At 34.7% G+C, this 18,168-nt stretch overlaps 1 pseudogene; it reads left to right on the top strand.

The window, feature by feature from the left end:
• The first annotated feature begins 335 nt into the window (after positions 1-335).
• Positions 336-17,647, top strand: LOC114729202 (calcium-transporting ATPase 9, plasma membrane-type-like; annotated as a pseudogene).
• The last annotated feature ends 521 nt before the right edge of the window (positions 17,648-18,168 follow it).

Below are 18,168 nucleotides of genomic sequence, written 5' to 3'. Positions count from 1 at the left end.
CGAGAAAAATGTCATTATTTTTTATCTTAAAATTTTTTTATTAACGACTCTTGAAATAATAAATAGGGAGAATCTCAAAAAGAAACTTAAAATTACTAAATTTTAAACAAAAAATTCCTGCAAGAATATACTGTTATTTATAAATCAAGTGCTGTTAAAATCTATTAAAGTGTGAGAACAATTTTTTTGTTTTTTGAGTCGGTAATTTCAAAGTTTTTTTTTTTTTGTTGATTTTTTTAAATCAATCATGAATGGCCGTAGGGGAAGTTTCGTGGAAACTTCGTGAAAGCTTAAAGCTCACTCGAAAGGTCAAGTTCTTCCCCTATGCTCTCGCACATTTCCAATCTTGTTCATCGGGTTCCTTCGTCCCAAATGCTGCCGCAGACCTAAGGCAAGTTTCGCAGAACCACACTCTATGTTCCCTCATCTTCATCCAATACGCTCTCTCTTATCCCTCCCGGTACTCTCTCTCTCTCTCTTATAAATTTTAGTTCAATGATTTTGTCATTTAGCCTCGCCATAATAAAAGGCAAAGTTTTGGTCTCTCTTTCATTCAAAGAGGCACAAAACAATGATAACCTTATAGTCCAATGGCGTGAAAGGTTATTTATAAGGAGAAGGTCATGATTTAGATCCTATTTATAAGTTACTTCTTAGTTCTTGCCTTCTAACTTTTTAAAAAGAGATAGATAGAGGTTATAAGCGGTATCAAGAGTTTTTATATTATTAGAATAAAAAGCTATTGGCAAAGTAAAGGTGATGGCAAGCACCAAGGGGTTTGAATATAGAAGAAAGAGTTAGGGGGTGTTTAGATAGAAACCAAACCATGGTTTCAGAAGTGCTTTTACGGATTACGAAGTAAATATGTAGAGGAGATTACCTCGTTTTGCGGAAAAGTGTTTCTGAAATCATGGTTTTGGGTTTCCCAAACACTCCCTTAGTCCTGTGTAAGGTTTAAATCCTAGTTAGAAATAGTGTCAAACACACCTGATTAATAAAAATATTTTAAAAAAATAACACTTATTTATTATCAATAATTAATTTAATTAATTTTCTTAATATTTATAAATTAGTTATCTAGTTCTTATACTAAAGACCAGAAGCAGTATTTTGAAAAAGAAATCTATATGTTACTTATGGCATAACTGGTAGGGCTTATATATTACTCCTCCGGTCTTTAATATAAGAGCTATTTAACTAATTTGATTAGATTAAGAAAGTTACGTAAATTAGTTAATTATAAGAAACGTGACATATTTTTCCTAAAACACCATAATCATCTTTCTTAATACTTTCTTTTCCTCTTCTACTTGATTATGGTTGAGGGAGTATCCATAGGGATAATTTAGAGAAAATTGATAAATATAAGAAATGAGTCTTATATTTAGGATCAAAACCAATTCAACACTTGAGTCCTACATTAAGGACCGGAGGAGTATTATTTGGTGGAAGTTTTGATTACAATTGAGACATGAAACAACATTTGCTGTCAAAGTTTATACTCTTAACCCCCTTAGCTTATCCAAGAGAAATTATTCTCTTTTGCAATGGATCAGTTCTAACCAAAATAAACTTAGATGTATCTTTACAATGACACAAGCATAAAATATAGGACATTTAAGTGCCTGTTTGGTTTCATGTGTTATGCGATTTCATTCAAGTATGAAATCATAGATTTAATATTTTTAAAGGAGTGATACAAGCAGACTTCTGGATATTTGTAATAATAACATGCTGTTTACGTATTTTCTTGTCCCCTAATGTTTTAAGAAGAAAGTAAAATTTTTATTTGAATATAGGTATTTTGTTTGCCAAAAATTTGAATGTAGGTGTTTGATTAGTGCAGGATGGTTGTTTTATTTAAAATATTTAAACATATTTTTAATAAACTAATTTACACTATGATCTCAGTTATAAATAAAAATTAGTTAACTAATTTGTAAATATTAAAATGACTAATTAACTTAATCGTTTATAAAAGATATGTTTTGATTTATCTAAAGTGCCTTTATAGTTATTTGCACAAGAAATTATCTCTTAATGGCATTTTTTAATTTGTGCTAGGAAATTTTGAGGGAATAATTATAAATCTATAAGACAATAGAGGTATATTTGAAATAGCTTATAAGTAGTTTTTCAATTATAATTTACGGAATATTAGATAAGTATGTGAAAGGAATTTTTTTTGGTTTATATGAAACATACTGATAAGTGCTTGGACCTGTTTAAAATAGTTTATAAGTAGTTTTTTTAATTGTGATTTATGAAATTTGAGTAAATATATGAGAAAAGTTTTGTCTCCATTTATATAAAACGTGCTTATACGTGTTTTTGAATGCTATCCAAACAGGCTCAATGCTATCTCAAACAGACCCTAGGTTAAGATCTTTATGTTTATAATTGAAGAAAACCTCTTTATTAGCTCCCGGGAGGTAGTGTACATATATACTAATACTAAATAACTACAAATACATATTATGTGCTTATTTGTATCTTGAAATTTTTATTTCTTTTTATTTAAGAGAGTATTTAGATAGAAATTAAATTATAATTTTAAAAATGTTTTCATGGTAAAAGAGTTTGTACGGAAATTTTTTTTAAAAGAATATTTTTATGTGTTGTCAAACACCCATTAAATCTCGTTTACATTTGCATCCACCAAAAGCCAACAGATGAAGCGAACATCGTCCACACCCAAACTCTTTGGTTTATTTCACTTTATTTTATTTCTATTTTCTTATAATTTTACGTAAAAAGCAATGACATTGTTTAATTTTGATATATTAGTTATCAGTCCGTTCCAATGGCTCAGCATGCTGAAACGGCGAGCCCCGCATGAACAGCTAGAACGTCGCGATCAATTTTGCTGGCTCCTTCGGTTCTTCTTCAAAAATCTCGCGCGCGTAATTGATGATTAACATATATTTCAGTCACCATTTGATTTCCGATTGGTGACGGCATAACTATGACCTCCACATCTCGAGGTTCCAACGGTGCCTCCGATAATAATGGCTTCCTCAACATCACCGTCGCCTCGCATCCGCCGGTTGGCGGTGACTCTCCTTCTACCTCCACCTGCCACCACATTGATGTCCATGATCAGGACGACGACTCGCCGGTGGATCCGGAAGATCCTTTCGATATTGCTCAAACCAAGAATGCGCCTCGTGAGGCGCTCCAGCGATGGAGAGTAAGCATGCAATTAAATACATTGTTCTTTCTGATCTCCAGCAGACACATATTCGTCTTTGTGTAGATAGATCAGCTGATGTATATTGCATGAATCTGGTTGGACTCCATTTCTGGAATTCTTTATCACAATGCCACATTCGTATGCATTTTGCATGATGCTTAGTTAGTGTTGTGCCTATACTGCATTATGTATATTACCGCCGACATTGTTTTCATTGATTCAGTGTGCATATATGCCTTTGTTTGTGTGATTTTGTTTCACTGAATGAAAATAATCTGGACGTCTAGATTTCAGACGTTTTGATTTGATTATTTACTACCTCGTCGGTCACAGTTCTCTTTTTCCTTTCTTTCTTTGGTTTTTTTTTTTTTTGCTATTTACTGTTTAGAGCCATTAATGTATGCATTTTTGCGGACGCATGCATGCTTAGTTTGTTTGAAAAGAAAAGAATGAGTTGAAAATCAACAACTTGCAAAGGCATTCACTTGGTGTAATCATAATAATATATGTCAAATATTAATGGAAGAGCTGAAAAATGAAACTCATTACAGTCAATTGACCAGACGGAAGGCACTTTTTTTCTGGCCTGAAATGGAAAGTATTGAATCTTTGAAAAGACAAATCTGACTCATATATAGTGTGAGCTGGCACCAAATATTGACAGCTTGTAAAGCGTGTCTCAACTGTAACCATTCTCCAGGTCCCAAAAAACAAATCGATTATTTTAAATTTCTAATTTACCAACTTGTACGAGTGATAAACGTTCATGTGTTATACTGATGTAATATCAGCAAGGAATTGTAGGCGTAGTGTGACTTGCAAGGCATTTGAACTGAAGTTTCACTCATTTGCAGCAAGCAGCACTAGTGCTTAATGCCTCACGGCGTTTCCGCTACACTCTGGACTTGAAAAAAGAAGAAGAGAAACAAAAAAGAAAAACTTGATTAGAGCCCACGCACAAGTCATAAGAGTAAAGTTTCTGAATCTGATAATCTTGTTGCCTCAAATTTCTAACCATCTTGTTCTTTTCTAATTAATAACTAATTGTTCTATTAGGCGGCATTGCTTTTCAAATTGGCTGGTGAACGTGAAATAGGTATACTTCTAAAATTCGATTTTAATTTTTTTTTTTTAATGATTTGTTAACTTCATTTACCTTGAGCTTTAATAATAATTAGTTTATTGTTAAGAAACCCGCTGTAACTGTAACAAATAACTAACAAATCAGATGTTGGTTGTGCTTGTAATTTGTAGACACAGTTGACAGAAAATCAATCGAAGTGGTCAATTGTTGGTAGAAATTCTAAAATAATGAAGAATTTAGCACTAGCATTGCAGTTCTTCAGCATCTGCGATTAGTTGTTGCTCATTTTTGTTCTAGGTGCCTCAATTTAAAACTCATGAGCTTGGTGATGAACATGATTTAGTTCTCCTTCTGGTGTAACTTAAACGGTTTATGACTAAAATTCTTTTATTTTGTCTTTCTTCTGTGGTTTTTTATTGTTGATTTTTTTTGTTTGCAAATTTTTTATAAACTAATAGCAGACAACCAATGATGGTTTGAGAAATTATTGAATTATCTAGATTTGGGTAACATAAGTTGTAATCTGTATGATATTACTGAGCGCATTTGCACTTTAGAAATTTCTGCGGTGACCCACCACTGCAAAACTACAGTAATAATATATTTGGAGTTCAATGTGCCAAACACTGTATTATAACCAATCTGCATTCCGTTGTCGGAATCTTGCTTTCTTGCTTTCAATTTTGCGAAGTGTCAGTGCCAGTTAACTTGGTTTATTTTTGAAACTGGAATTCTCCTCATACATGATAGCAAGTTTTTGCATTTTGAAGAACCCATGGTTTCTTAACGTATATTTGGGACAATGCAGTTATAACTACATCAGCGCTATCCCCAGCTCGAATCAGTGTCGGTGATTTTGCTGTTGAACTGGAAGAACTTGTCTCAATGTTTAAGGATCATGACCTTTCTGCTTTAGAGCAATATGGAGGGGCAAGTCTGCTTGAGATAATTTTTGGGGTTCTTACACTAATGAAAAAGTTACTATTTTGCTAATGTAATCCAATGGTTACTTCCTCAGGTTAAAGGTTTATCAAATTTACTAAAATCAAGTCCCGAGAAAGGAATTAATGGTACTAATGATGATCTATTAAGAAGGAGAAGCGCATTTGGAACAAATACTTATCCTCGGAAGAAGGGGAGGAGTTTCTTTGTACGTTGCCATGGTGTTAACTTGTGATATTCTAAAATACAATTGACGAATTAGATGCTAATTTGCTCCGCTGATGATAACTTTTTGTGGTTTATTTTACAGAGGTTTTTATGGGAAGCTTGGCAAGATCTGACCCTCATCATATTGATTGTTGCAGCAGCAGTGTCATTAGTACTTGGAATAAAAACAGAGGTTGTCTTAACACCCATATGTTCTATGTTTTCTCATTGTCATCAATTCCGGTCATAAATTGCGGATTGTCAATACTCAATGGTTTCTACTTTTGCGGAAGGATATGGGAGAACCTGGGTTCTGGGGACATTTGCATTTAGCTATGTGAGGCATTGGCCTCTCTTGAAAATAAAAAAGTCTAAGAATATTTTGAGATAAATTTGTTTGACCAGCTCTTGGTCTAAAACACTTTCTTTCATATGATGAGTCGTTATGCAAAATTCAATTGAGTGATGCCATTTGGGGGAAGAGACTAGAGTGTCTATATTCGAAGAACAAGTTGACTCATATATAACACAACTATGAGAAGCACGAAATGTGGTAGCCCCCTCAAACCATTTTGTCAAAGAACTTGTGTATATTATACGAGCGTTAAGGATTTTGTAACATTTTAAAAAAAATCCTTAAAATGAAGAAATCAATAAACTAAATTGTTGTCAGATGGGACGCACTACTTAAATATATAAACTTATCAAATTATTAACATAAAAATTGTGACTACCTTAATCTTTCTTTTAGGAAAACTAAATGTGGGCCTTATCCATTGCATGAAATCTGAGAATGGCTTATGAATAGTGCCGTTTCTTATAAATTTGATATTAAATACAGATTATTGTCCAGTATTAGTAGTATGTGAAGTGAATTGAGCAGATTCCTTTGACAAATTAGTATTCCGTTCTGGCTTCTTTTGCTGTCGGGATTAATAAATTTTACTTGTTTGCTATACTTACGTTCTTCATTTTTGAGAACTCCTTTTTCTCCTTGCTTCCCTGTAAGTGATTGTCTTTTGGTTCTTTGTCATGATTATTCTTGTCCCTATATTTGTATACCAGTTCTATCAAAATAATTATTATTCATCAAGGCTTATCAATCCCCCTCATTTGTATTTGGTAGGGTCTGAAAGAAGGGTGGTATGATGGGGGCAGCATTGCTTTTGCAGTTTTTCTTGTCATTGTAGTTACAGGTATTGATGTTAATCTTCTCTTTCAGTTTTAATCTTATCTAAGCTTTTATTAGTGTTCATGGTATTAGCAAACAGATTTAGACGACAAAGTAAATCATTTTTTTTTTTGTTCATTTGTTGTAATTTATATATATGTTCTTTCTGGCCTTCTGTTTTTCAGTAACCCTGAAATGGATAAGATTTTTCATTTCTTGTACTAAATTTATTTCGTCCCTTCTGCCCTTTCATTTACCAGCTGTCAGTGATTATCGGCAATCTCTGCAATTTCAGAATTTGAATGCAGAAAAACAAAATATACAACTAGAGGTGCGTGGCCATATATTATTTGATCACAACTCATCACTGGGGAGCTAAACAGATCATATCCTCTTGAACTCTTATGCAGGTCATTAGAGGTGGTAGAACAGTAAAGATATCAATTTTTGATGTTGTTGTTGGTGATGTTGTGCCTCTTAAAATAGGAGATCAGGTGAATTAAATTTCAGTTTGTTTTATTGGAACTTGAATTATTATCTTTTCATATTTTTTACTCCGTGGGGTGTACTCAGGTTCCTGCTGATGGAGTTTTAATCACTGGCCACTCACTTGCCATTGATGAATCCAGCATGACTGGTGAAAGCAAAATTGTATGTTGTTTATGCCTTCTCTTTGCATAATTATTGAATTTTGTATCTTTTGATTCTCAAGCAGTGAGTGCTATGCAGGTTCACAAAGACCATAAAGCACCATTCTTGATGTCTGGCTGCAAAGTAGCAGATGGAGTTGGTGCTATGCTGGTAATTATATGCAGAAGAGCAATGACTGATGCTAATAGTCTGATGATGTACTGTTGTACGATTTTAAATCTGGACTGTAAATGGACTTTTGAGCCAACACAATATAATTATCTATCTCTTTGAGGACATGCTGGGATGTCTGATTATGAAAATATTTTGCTATATCAAATTTAAATATTTTAATTGGATATTTTTTTTTGTGGCAAACACTTGGGGCCTGATTTTCTATTCAGAATTTTTTGTTGCTTTATTTATTAGTAATTTTATAGTTTTATCGTGCCTTTATATTGCAATGCATTTGATTCTTTTTATAATTATTTTATTGACAACTTCGTTGTGATTCAGATCTTAACATGTATACTAGACTCTTATTTAGTTGCAGCGGACCTCACTAATTTTCACGTCACCTTCATGACTTGTACTGTTATCTGTAGGTAACTGGTGTTGGTATCAATACTGAGTGGGGACTGTTGATGGCAAGTATCTCGGAGGATACCGGCGAAGAGACTCCTTTGCAGGTTTCCTGCTCATTTAAGAATACATTGCTTATGCCTTACTTTTGTCATTCCATTCGGTCCTTCGTATAACTTTCAAATAATAGTCTAGCATAGTCATGTCATGCATTGTGACATGTCCGAACACCATCTCTCTTTTTTCCTTTTCTTTTTAATATTTTATCTTTTACATGATAGGTACGTTTGAATGGAGTAGCGACTTTTATTGGTATAGTAGGGCTTTCAGTAGCTGTTATTGTGTTGGCAGTCCTCTTGGGAAGGTACACTAAGTTTATTCTTTTCGTAGGCTGTTACTTCTGAGTAAAGGTTCTGCCATCTCTCACTGGCTATGTTATGGCTTTGGAATTGTAGATACTTTTCTGGGAACACAAGGGATCTGGATGGACATGTTGAGTTTGTTGGTGGAAAGACTAGTATCAGTAGTGCAGTTGATGGGGTCATCAAAATTTTTACCATAGCTGTATGTGCGAGTTCTGGATCATGTTCTCTACATCTACTCCCTTTCTTTTCTATGTTTTAATGGGTTTGTTTACTAAGCATAGTGCCGTACAGGTCACAATTGTGGTGGTTGCAGTTCCTGAAGGTCTTCCATTGGCTGTTACCTTAACGTATGTATCAGTTGCTGGTATTTAACTCGGCAACAGAAGTTGGGGCCAATGCTAGGCCTCTCATATTATTGATTTCTTCTGATCTTTGTTATTTTTCTTCCCTTTACTCTCATGACAGCCTTGCTTATTCAATGCGAAAGATGATGGCAGACAAAGCCTTGGTATCACTTGTTCTTCAGTGAAATGGTTTAGCAATTCTTTTCCGTATGTTTTAAACATTCTTTCTAACAACCACGAATCTGTAGGTACGAAGGCTCTCAGCCTGTGAAACTATGGGTTCTGCTACAACAATTTGCAGTGATAAGACAGGAACATTGACATTGAATCAGGTGGGTTCCGCATTGTGAACCTTGGATAAGCTGGAGAGAAATGACCATATTCTGCATTATAAAGATAAATAATAGGTTTAGGAGTTTATGTAGGTTATTCAGCTAATATTCTTGTTAGTCAGGATAATTAAAGGTTTATTACACATCTATTGATCCTCCATTGCTAAACTTTTTCAGTTTAGTTGTGCTACTCCTGGGGTTATTGTTAAATAGTTATGTCAATGGTTTTCAGACTTTTAAACAGGATGGCTTTCTAAAGATGAATATCATACCATATTATTACTATATTTTGGATTGATGGATCAACGTGGGTTCATTTCCATCTTTCTGATATGCAAAAGAAAATTCTCTCAATCCTAATCTGGAGAAACAGAGAGAAGTGACTAGTAGAGTAGATCATAAGTTCAATATACGTGTTCAATTTGTTTAACAGACCCGCTAATGCACATTCAACTTGTACATATATCCTATTTTATAGTCTGAGTTTTGCAATTTGTACACAAGTCATTAATTGATTATGCTAACTTCAGGCATCTGCATTTTGTAGATTCTGTTCACAATCGTTCAATCATTAGGATTTAATTATATATTTTTTTTCTGGCATCTTAGATGACTGTAGTTGAGGCATATGTTGGGAAGAAGAATATAAACCTGCCAGATGACTTGCCTAATTTGCATCCAGAAGTTATATCTCTAATAAATGAGGGCGTTGCACAGAATACTAGTGGAAGTGTTTTTGAGCCAAAGGTACGGCTTTCTACTACATTTTCCGGTAATATCTACTATCTAGGATTCTTTTTTGATTTTCATTGCAGTTATCGTTAGAATTAGACAGGAGTATTATCTTGCGATTCTTGTAGATAGGTTACGGACATTTGCACAAATAGTTATATGTTACAATTTTATGCGTGTTCTTGAAAAGAAACTCTAAATCACTGAACTAAAATCTAGTTGGCATCACATTTTGTGACTTGCTTTAATAGGGTGGTGGAGAAGCAGAGATTTCCGGATCTCCTACGGAAAAGGCAATCCTTTCTTGGGCTGTTAAGGTACCCTTGCTAAGATGCATGCACATATATCTAGAGTTTATCCTAACACGCACATTATTTTCTTGGGACAGTTGGGAATGAAATTCGATCTTATCAAATCAAATTCAACAATTCTACATGTCTTTCCCTTCAACTCTGACAAAAAGCGAGGGGGTGTTGCGCTGAAGCTGGTACTCTTTATTATATTTCATAAGTCATCATCAGAGGTGTTATTTGGTCTGTTATCTATTTTTAATCCGTTGATATTTCATATTTACTTTTTCTTTTTTTTTGGGTGTTACAGTTTATGGATTTACTGTGTACAAACATAACATTGACTTCTATTATATATGCCTCTTATTGATTCATTGATTTTATTTGTCCATATATTTTCCACGATAATTAGATAGTGACTCCAATTTTCATGGCAGGTGGACTCTAGTGTACACATTCATTGGAAAGGAGCTGCGGAGATAGTTCTAGGCTCATGTACCCGATATCTTGATTCAAATGGTCACTTGCAATCTATTGATGGAGAGGTTAGAAGCTACCTAGTGTGAAGAAATACTAAAGTTTTCCTAAAGGGTTGAAATTTGTCATGAATACAAGAAATTTTACCCTTGATAGTTAACTCGCCTGAAAAACTATGGAACAAGGTTACTGCTGAGTCAGTTTATGCATACCAACGTGGTTATAATGTTTCAGTTAAGTCGGACTCAACCTTAACAAAATGATAAAGGAGATTTCGTACCTGACGTATTGTTCTTGAACACGAATTCATTTATTCATTATACACTATTAAACAGTTTAGAACTTTAAACTTCTCTTCCGGGTCTCAACTTTAACTCTTCGAATTCCTGGAAATTTCTTGAGGTAAAAAAAAAAATCATGGAAATTTCTGTTAGATTTGATTTGTGTATGAATGTTTGATGGGTATATATGCCTAACACATTAAAGCACATAATTTCGGTTGTAACCTAGTTTTAGAAGAGACTAATGATCTTTTATGATATAGCAACTAGGACCCGTTTGATGTTATTCCAGGTTTTGGGTAAATGGGATAATATATATCTCTAAAATTCTTTTTCAGGACTTTTTCAAGGAAGCTATTGATGACATGGCTGCTCGCAGCTTGCGTTGTGTTGCAATTGCATATAGATCATATGAAACGGACAAGGTTCCCTCTAATGAGGAGGATTTGGCTCAGTGGTCCTTGCCCGAGCATGAGCTTGTTTTGCTTGCTATTGTTGGCATAAAGGTAAAATTCGACAATATGTTTTCCTTTTATTTGCAGAAAAGTCATCGTATTTTATGTCCCCATGACGGGCATTGGTTGCAGGCACGATTAGGCAGTAACTTATCAATGTAAACAAAATTATATAATCAAATCATTGCTACTTCATGTTGTGTTTGACGCTATAGATTTAGATCTAGAATTTAAATAGCAGCTAGCAAAAGCGTTATGCGGCAGAAATATAATGAAACTAAAATTTGACTTCCTTATGCCTTCAATTTCCAATGTAGCCCTCATCTAAGCTAGCATAAGTCTGTGTGTACAGGATCCCTGTCGCCTTGGAGTCAAAGATGCTGTCCAAATGTGCACTAAAGCTGGGGTTAAGGTAATTTATCATATTTCTGTTTGATGCTTAATGAGTTTAGTTTCATATTAATGGTTAAATCTTAAAATCTTCATGTTTAGGTCGGAGTTTAATGTGAAACTAGTTAATAGCAGTATTACAATGTGGCTTTTGATATCAATATCAATGTCAAAATATGTAATATAAAGCATGTAATTTATAGGAGCCGCAATCTTCAATGCTGTGAAACAATTAGGCTTAACCTCCGCACACACAACGCACGGTTCCCCACCTAGTTATGGGATGAATGTTAATCCAAATCATCAAGAGAACCGAACATATTTTATGTTTGTTTACTCATAGGTACGCATGGTTACTGGAGACAATATTCAGACGGCAAAGGCAATAGCTTTGGAGTGTGGGATACTTTCTTCAAATGAAGATCTTGCTGAGCCGAATGTGATTGAAGGAAAGAAATTCCGTTCACTATCTGAAAATGAAAGGGAACTTGTTGCTAAACGAATAACAGTAAGGCTCTCCTATGATTTTTTATCTTTTGGTTTTTACTCTAGCTGCAAATCCTCCTGCTACTAACTTCCTCCAACATAAATTGCTAGGGGTTGCAAAATTTTTGTTAATAGTGAGTTAGTTAATATGTGCAGGTTATGGGGAGATCTTCTCCAAATGACAAGCTATTGCTTGTACAAGCACTGCGTAAGGGAGGAGAAGTTGTTGCTGTCACAGGAGATGGCACTAATGATGCACCTGCACTTCATGAGGTCTGTCTTTTTCATGGCATTTGAAGTCTTGTCAATAGAAGCATGCTTATGTTGCATTTGCAAACTGTGGATAAGTAACGCCTGCAAATTTGAATGTGAATTTATGGTTATAATCATTGAAAACATTTTTTATGCAAAAGAACGTTATGCATTCAAGTATGCTTTCTGTAGGCTACATGATACAGAACCAGACGGAAAGAAATGTAAAATAGTTAGGGGGGGGGGGGAATTAACTTTCAAGTAATTAATGAAGATGCTTTATGTAGAGTTCAAGAAACGAAAAAAAAAAAAAGGATAATTGAAGTTGAAGAATAATTAAAATATTGAAATAAAATAGAATAAACTAAAGTGTCATCTGATAAATTTTTATTTCCTTTATTCCAACAAAAAAATTTAATTTCCTACGCCTTAAAGAGGCCTTTTACAGATTCCCATCCCCTTCCTTGGAACGATGGAAGGTGAGGTCATGGACCAAAAGTAAATGATCTCAATGTGTTTGTCTTTGACCTACCAATTGAAACACAGGCAAACAGAAAAGGGGGGGGGGGGGTTGGCCAGTATCTTGATCTTTGCTTTTTGTTGTGCAATTCATCAATAGGATTTTTATTTTCACGGATAGTCGGCCATATGAGAGTAGAATTTATCGAACTTGTTAAACTGCATAATAGTGAAGTTGATGCATTCTAGCTTTCAGCTTCAAATAATTCACGAGACTTGTCCTTGGTGTTGTCAATTTTTTCCTTGCATTTTTTGAGCATTCATCTGTTTGATTTAGGTGGTATTTTATCAGTGAGTTACTATAATAATCTATATATATTTTTATACATTTCATGTCATGTTTTACTATCTTGTATTTTAGGCAGATATTGGTCTTTCAATGGGCATTCAAGGAACTGAAGTTGCAAAAGAAAGCTCAGATATCATAATTCTGGATGATGACTTTGCATCAGTTGTAAAGGTTAGAAAGTAATATCATCTCATGAGCATCTTATGTGGTCTTCTTTTGTGCTTGTTCTTTTTTCCCCAGTGGTTAACTCGTGAAATATCTCATGCTCGAGTGAGAATATCATGTTCCTTGCCATGTTACTCCAGCTTTTGCATAGTATCTTTTGACGCATACTCTTAAAATAATTGACTAAACTTACACTGTTCAAGAGACATGACAACTTACCAGATGTAGGGGAGGTAGTTTTGTTCTGGGTTTTTGGCTTCATTTTGCCTAGGGAAAGATTATTTCAATCTAAGACACAAATATCACTCGAGTGGCCCAAACCTAATATTTAATTTGGATATGATGTCTACCATTTGTGTAGGTTGTCCGATGGGGCCGTTCTGTATATGCAAATATTCAGAAATTTATCCAGTTCCAGCTCACTGTTAATGTCGCAGCTCTTGTTATAAATGTTGTGGCTGCAATATCTTCTGGTGATGTTCCTTTAAATGCAGTACAGGTGCCTCTCTTTTCTTATTTCTATCGTTTGTTTTTAATATTTTATTTTTTCAGTTATAAAAAACAGTCAAGTTACTGTGTGGTGTCATATGTAAAACCTGATATAATAATATAATAATTAATAATGTGCTTATATATCATGCATCACCCCAGAAGAATATGACTCTTGTTTTGGTGATCGACCGAAAGCCCTTCTCTCCCCCCCAGTCCTACCCTTTCACCGTTTCATGGGCCCTTAACATGTGTTTTAGGCCATGGAATTCTGAATGTTCTTTCTATTTCTCATCAGGACTCTGTTATGGAATGTTATAGTTTTTCAAAAACTGCTGTTGAAATTAAAAAACACTGTATCATGATGTGATAAAATTACTGTGGAATGAAATCTATAATTTTTTTTTTTTGGGGCTAAAAACAGTAAAAGCAGCTGCAATTGCATCATGTTTAATAAATTTTGGACAGAAATTAGTGTAGCCTTGACATAAATATTTAAGATGACAATTTAATTAATACATCATATTGAAGAAAGGATAATGTTAACATTCAAGGTGAAGCATTTCCTCATATACCTCTCGAAGCACCTTTTGCCTTGTAAGCACACTAGTACACGCGCTATCACAATAATTTTACCATAACTTGGTCTTCTCAGTCCAATAGTAGTAGAAGAAGACTAACAATGCTCCCAAATAGGGCCTAAATCTGCTTGAGCTGGCATAATTTCTTACACTAATATTGCATGTAAAATTGGATGACTGTATCGTTTGATCACCCCAAAATTGCATGCTCTTGCTGATGAGATGACATCCTGATTTTAGTACATTGACAAATGACAATGTAGGAAAGCAACATAGTTTGATCATGTAGTGTTCTCGACTTAGTGAGTTGAGCCTGTTACAAAGGAAGCAAAGCTGTCATTAGGCATCCTATGCGTACAAAAAGTAGCTATCAAGTCTTGTTTGTTCTAGTGAATGCTCACAAGGAAAATGATGGGATTGATTAGTCCAAATTGTTGTCCGTTTAATTATGATTTTGCTGAATGTGTTAACTGTTGATATGGTTCTTGTTCAGAACTATGTCGCATGTGTTATTGAGAAATACGATATATCTTTAACTTGTTATAGGCTAATCAATAACATAGCAATGAGGGCACAATCATATTGGTTACTGATATAGCTGCTATTTGCACAGCTTTTGTGGGTCAATCTTATCATGGACACACTTGGGGCCCTTGCATTGGCAACTGAACCGCCAACGGACCATCTTATGCACAGATCACCAGTCGGCAGAAGGTTTGGATCGGCTTTCTGAATGTGCTATATATATATATATATATATATATATATCTTAGTTTTAGAGTTATGTGACTCTGGCGCTAAAATGAAAACATACAAGGTGACATGGCTAATACATTAGCCTCAAACAGCTGTGCGGTCCTTTTTGTACATCTAATGAATACATTCCCTTGGGAATTCATTTGTTTCAAGGAAGCCTAGGGAACAACCCAGTCTTATTTCATGTTTCTTGTACAGGTGAAAATTGAGGAGAGAAAAGTCGTAGATTATGTTCAAAACAAGTATTCCCAAGAAAACAACTGTGTTTCCATGAAGCTTTACACATTTTTCTTTCTATTATTTTCCTTCCAAAGCATGAAAATGAGCGGTAATAGATTATCATAAAGTTTGCATGCACCCTTTTCTCTTTTATTTACCTTTCAAGTGCCTTTACAATCTCCACATTCACTCTTAAAGTCTGCCCAACCTCTCTATTTGTGTTCTTGCATATGATTTTGATTTTTTTTTTTTAAAAACAGAAGTTGAAAGCTTAATTGGATTTGTGATGGTCAGATTTACTCTGTAATCTTGGAAGTATTTGTAGGCTAAATGAATGCAAAGTTTTTACAGTGGACTTATATTTGGCTTGTAGGGAATCTCTTATAACAAATGTCATGTGGAGGAACTTGCTCGTACAGGTAAAATTTATTTTGTTCTATGAATAGACTTGCTAGGATTATCGTAGAATTTGGAACATTAAGCTTTAGGGGCCTGTCTAATTCATTGATATGTCATTAAAGGCTCTTTATCAAGTTACGGTTCTGCTTGTTCTGAACTTCGGCGGCGATCAAATTCTACAAATGCATAACTCTAGGGCTCGTACGCGTCAACTGAAGAATACTTTGATATTCAATGCATTTGTCCTCTGCCAAGTAAGTGAATTTTATATGTAAATAAGAATATTGAACCAGTCCATATATATATTGTCGGAATTTTTCTTTTTGTTTTGGCATGTTTGCTGTCCTTTGGCCTGGGGTTTCATTTTCACCGATCATCATAGTTAATTATTACCGGACTAGTTCCCTACTTAAGTGCCATAATTTACTCTGGTATCTTCCATGAGATGCCCAATTTTATAACGGAATTTTTACCGTGCTCTTTAATTTCATGAGCAGCATATTTGAATTGATTATACGTGAGAATGCAGTAGGTCATTAGATTTGAGGGACTATGGTGTTACAAAAATGTCGGTGTAACTTACAGTTGCTTTGTATGCACCACACGCCATATCACTTAATAAAGTGTATCGATTACCTGACTCGTGCTTCAGCAACCTCTACCTCATTATATGAGAAAGATTGAGAGTATAAACCTAAAAGAACTTGTTTCCCTTTGTCTTATTCATCCAGTTCTACTTACACAATTTTGTAATGATTCAACATATAGATATTCAATGAGTTCAACGCTCGGAAACCAGACGAAATGAATGTCTTCCGGGGAGTGACTAAAAACCGCCTCTTCATGGGAATTGTTGCAATTACCTTTGTACTTCAGGTGAGTTGGCACTTCATGTCTCATTTCATTTATATAATTTACGTTTGCAAGCACTGCTAACTCTATTCCTATTCGTCAGATACTCATCATTGAGTTCCTTGGCAAGTTCACATCAACTGTAAGGCTTAATTGGAAGATGTGGCTTATTTCTCTTGCTATAGGGCTGTTCAGGTTAGCCTTCTCATATAGTCTTAACACCATATAGCAGCTTTCAGTTTTGAATCCTGACCACTTTTTCTCTTTCTGGGCTGATTGCAGCTGGCCTCTAGCTGTAGTGGGAAAATTAATTCCAGTTTCAAAAACACCAGTGTCACGGTACTTTTTGAAGCCATGGAGGCGGTGCTGGAAGCCTCGTGCGTTGTTACAAGTGTTCAAATAGCCTAGGTTCTCCCAGAGATCGCCAGCCATACTAAGTTATTAGTACTCTACTTGCCTCACTCTTTCCTTTGTAGAATACTGTATATTCAATATCTAATCAAGATAGTGTTAGGAGATGGTCTGATTAAGTTGAAGCTAGCCCTGGTAATTAGGGCTGGCCCTTGAAGCGTTGGGACCCAAAAGGGTAAGTCTGAAGAACACCATTTTAGAAGCTCGGCCCCAAGCCTATATGAGCCAGTGTTTTGAGGCTCGGACTGGACCGGGCGGACGACCTTTGAAGACAATGGGCCGTCTCACAACATCAGATCGTTTAGGTAGTCGAAGCAGCTTGGGTATTTAAAATTGGGTTTTTGGGAATCAAAATAAAACTGGGAACCAGAGCAAGTAGGTAGTGGGGAATCGGACGGGTAGATCTCGTCCAGAAATAAAACCAGCAAGTGGCAGTAAATGAAGGGGAAGAAAGGAAGAGCAAATATGAAAATAGATAATATAAAAAAATCAAGCAGATTGAAGAAGTTAAAAGGAGATCAAAGATGGAAGAAGAAGCTGAGAATAAAAAGCGAAAACAAGCAATGATGAGATCGAAGGGACAAAGCCGAATGACACGGAAGATTGAAGTGGACTTGTGATTGTTTGGATCAGCTTATGCATTATTTATATGAGCATATTTATTCCAAATATATAACCTTATAATTTTAGCATCACAAGTTGAATATTTTAATGACATATTATTACTTTTTTAATAAGCTATTACTTTTCTACATATGCATTTGTTTTAATTTTGTTTCCATATTGCCTTTTTTTAATCATTATTTTTTAAATAAAAGTCTTTTGCCAACTTTTTAATAAAACTTAATATATGGAGAAAATGATTCATGACTGTTTATACCTTGAAATGTCTGCATATGATTTAACTCGTCATAAAATTAGGCTGTTTAAATTTGTTTTTTAGTCATTTAATAATTTGATATTATATGTATATCGGTTTAACTTTAGGTCATAGAGCATATACTGTTTTTTAAAAATCGCTTAATAAATAAATATCTAATTCAAAATTTATGACTAAATTCATAAAATTGCAATCAAAATTCATCGAGAATTTATACAAATCACCTCCACTCCCATCACTGGTAGCTTCATACTACTAGCACTAACAAGAATTGTGATCTTGCTAGGCCCATTAGGGTTAGTCTTTTTAAGCCTAATTGATTGCAGAAGAGTTCCATGATTTTCAAAACCAGTCGTAATAACTTTTCGAGTCTGCATAAACTGGCTTGACGAACA

This window comes from Neltuma alba, unplaced genomic scaffold (genome assembly GCF_004799145.2).
Source record: "Neltuma alba isolate B1F8T4 unplaced genomic scaffold, ASM479914v2 tig00012615_pilon, whole genome shotgun sequence".
Classification (NCBI taxonomy): Eukaryota; Viridiplantae; Streptophyta; class Magnoliopsida; order Fabales; family Fabaceae; genus Neltuma; species Neltuma alba.
Note: the sequence above shows the minus strand (reverse complement) of the source record. Positions and strands in the feature narration are given on the sequence as shown.